At 47.8% G+C, this 3,651-nt stretch overlaps 1 pseudogene; it reads right to left on the bottom strand.

Moving 5' to 3' along the window:
• Positions 1–2,342: 2,342 nt before the first annotated feature.
• Positions 2,343–3,415, bottom strand: LOC110320873 (annotated as a pseudogene).
• Between the last annotated feature and the right edge of the window lie 236 nt (positions 3,416–3,651).

The following is a 3,651-nucleotide window of genomic DNA, read 5'->3' as shown; positions in this document are numbered from 1 at the left end:
AGGAGGAGGAGGAGGAGGAGGAGGAGGAGGAGGAGGAGGAGGACCTGTTGAATCAGTAAAACCAAGAGAGAATGAAAAGGAGAGCAAGAAGCTAATGGGGACTTTGGATAACAGCAGAGGAGCAAACATCCAATCTATTAGTGCCCAAGCAGGACTCAACACTGCCAAAGCAGGAGAAAGTTTAGTTAAAGAGATGATACAGAAAAACTACCCCCACTTACCAGCAAGAGGGAGAGCGAGGCGCTGCCTCAGTGTGACCCAGTGAAGAGGGATCAAGATAGGGAAAAATAAGACCATTCTGAACAGAGAGGAAGAACTGGAGGACTTCATACAAGTGGTGATTAGACGGCCGAAGAGCATAGAGAGAGGAAAAAAACAGACAGTGCAAAGAAGCACACCAAGCTGAGCACAGCTCTGCAAGTGTGGCTCCCCACTGGTGGCAAGAGAAGCAGAAGCCCCATCCAAATGATAAGCCAGGATGTCCTTGTGGAGAGAGATGAACACTCCCATGCTCACACCAAGGCTCGATTCTCATTCGAAAGGAGCAGACCTTGTTAACTGAAAATAATCTGGAGTGTGGGGTGGCTGAGTCCTGGGTCAGCAAGTGGCTCAGCCTCTAACCACAGGGACTGATGCTCCAGCGGGTCATGTGACCTCCACAGCTTCATTGCTCCAGAAGAAGAACAACGGGCACTGTGCTGTACTGACGAGGACTCAGAGTAATTCTTAAATGAAAAACCCTTCAAATTCAGATAGAAGGTTAAGATATCTCAAATACCCCATAATACATGAGCTCAAAATACGCTACAGAGCCATAGTGACAAACACAGCATCCTATCATCCTTAAACCGAAGCTGGAATAGAGGGAAAATCACACAGTTACAGCCACCTAATCTTTGATAAAGGTGTTAAAATATACATTTGAAGAAACAAAAACAATCCTGTTCAACAGTCAGTGCTTGGAAAATTAAAATTGAATATGTGAATTATTTCTTACCCTACATAAAAATCAATTCAATACAGACAAAAATCTTTAATATAAAGTCCACAACTCTAAACCTTCTGGAGGAAAAGGTAGGCAAGACAACTCTAGAAGCAGACGTTGGCAGGGTATTTCTGAAAAGGACTCTAATAGCACAGGAAACAACTCCAAGATTTAACAAACAGTATCTTATAAAAGCAAAATACTTTTTTACCACAAAGGTAAAAAAAAAAATCAGCTGTGTGAAGAGGGAGACTGTAGAATGGAACAAAGTCTTTGAAAACTCTACATCTTCAGAGAGATTAATATATAGACTCTCTAAAGAATTAGATAGAGGAGCAGAGACTGAAGGAATGACCAGCCAGAGACTGCCTCACCTGGGAATCCATCCCATATACAATCACCAAAGCCAGACACTATTGTGGATGCCAACAAGTGCTTACTGGCAGGAGCCTGATATAGCTGTCTCCTGAGAGGCTCTGCAAGTGCCTGACAAATACAGAAGGAGATGCTCACAGCCATCCATTGGTCTGATCACAGGGTCCCCAATGAAGGAACTAGAGAAAGGATCCAAGGAGCTGAAGGGGCTTGCAGCCCCATAGAAGGAACAACAATATGAACTAACCAGTGCTCCCCAGAGCTCCCAGGGTCTAAACCACCAACCAAAAAGTACACATGGTAGGACTCATGGCTCCAGCTGCATATGTAGCAGAGGATGGCCTAGTTGGTCATTAACGGGACCTTGGTCCTGTGAAGGTTCTATGCTCCAGTGTAGGAAAATGACAGGGCCAGGAAGCAGGTGGGTGGGTTGGTGAGCAGGGGGAGGGGTAAAGGGAGGGGGTTTTCAGAGTGAGACCAGGAAAGGGAATAACATTTGAAATGTAAATAAAGAAAATATCTAATAAAATAAAAAAAATTAGAAAAAATGCCAAAAATAGCCGTTCAATAAATAAATGGGGTAATGAGCTGAGTGGACAGTTTTCCAAAGAAGAAATGCAAATGGTCAATAAATATGCAGAAACATTTTTTTCCAGCTATCTACTGTGTGTCCCAGTCTTTATTTAAGAACAAAACGATGAGTGATGGACAGGCTCCCGATCAACAGCATCAATGAACTTCTTGTTTTTTTGTTTTTTGTTTTTTTCGAGACAGGGTTTCCTCTGTGTAGCCCTGGCTGTCCTGGAACTCACTCTGTAGACCAGGCTGGCCTCGAAATCAGTGAACTTCTTATCCCACCCTGACCCCGACCCCTGTTGTGCCTCCCTCTTCAATAAAAGAATTTAACCCCAAAGCTCCAGGTTCTCTTGTCTACCTCCCTCCCTTGCCTTGGCTCACAGCATCCCCAGGGAGGGCTGGTGCCTCAGTTTGAATGCATGGGAGAGCTCAGAGCACAGGAACAGAGGGAAAGGCCTCGCCCTCAGGAAAAGGGACGGAGTAGAGTGTGGTGAAGTTGGGGCTCCCATAGCCTGAGGTGCCAAAGAGGGGGCCTGGGGGCAAAGTTTAGTTTAAAAAGGGAAGTTTACAGCCCCCCCCCCCTCCCAAAGCATCCCTGGTGCCTCATACTCTTTCCGTTGGGAATACTCAATACTTGATCTTTTGCCCTTCTGGTGCCGATTACAGAACCATACACGAACAACATCCTTCTCCATCCCAAGCTGCTTGGCGATGCTAGAGATCTGCTGCAGGGAGTGCTTCGGGCACTTCAGAAACAGTTCTCCAGGCTCCGCCCCACAGGGTTCTCAATGCTCCTCCCCTTTCTCTTCCAGGCCTGCGCCGGGGTCTCTGATTTTCATATCTCTTGAAGGTTCTCATTGTTGTCAGCTTCCTCCACCCACTTCTCCATCAGGGGCTGCAGCTTACGCATGGTCTTAAGGCTGAGCTGCTGGGTCTCAAAGCGGCAGATGGTTGTCTGGCTGAACACCTTTCCAAAGAGAATGGCCAGGGTGAGCCCCCACGTCGGCCTGTGTGTACCCCAAGGTGATCCTCTTCTGCTGCAGCAGCTTGGCAAACTGCTCTAGCTCCTTCTGCTGGACTTTCATGTCCTGAGACCCCTCGGGACTTGGTTCTACCTTCTCCAACTTCATGGCACTGGGGCGGTCCGCACAAGGCCCAGAGGAGGTGCCCTCTGAGTTGCTTTCCATTCGTGCTCCTGCCTGACCCTCGGGCTGCAAAGGCTCCACGCCAACTTGGGGGACTAGGCCCAACCCAACCCGAGGTCCACAATATGCCATCCCTCCACAGAACTCATATGCAGGCGGACATGGGGAGATCCCCAATACCTCTGAGCCTGGTCCTATTCCAGGCCCACCCAGAGGCCCTTGGAAGCTTAGCCAGGTTCGAGGGTACACCCAGCCCTGCTCCAGTCCTTCTGACCCATCACCCCCCACCTGGTGAGGGTGAGAAGGCAAAGTCTGAAGCCAGATGTCCAGCCATGGGAAACACTAGCCAGTAGCCTGTTGAAAAGATGGCTCACCTAGGGACTGTTTCCATAGAAACATGTTTAAGGCCTCCAGTTATCAGGAGAATGCAAATTAAAGTTGCTTTGGGGTTCTATCTCACCTCAGGCAGAATAGCTATTATCTAGAAAGGGGGAAAATAAACCAGATGCCAGCATCCATGAATGGTGGAGAAAGAGAAATACTAACTCAGCTGGTGGAAACCAGAGTGAG

The sequence above is a fragment of the Mus pahari genome, chromosome 4, assembly GCF_900095145.1.
Source record: "Mus pahari chromosome 4, PAHARI_EIJ_v1.1, whole genome shotgun sequence".
Taxonomy (NCBI): Eukaryota; Metazoa; Chordata; class Mammalia; order Rodentia; family Muridae; genus Mus; species Mus pahari.
This window is presented reverse-complemented; position numbering and strand designations above follow the sequence as displayed.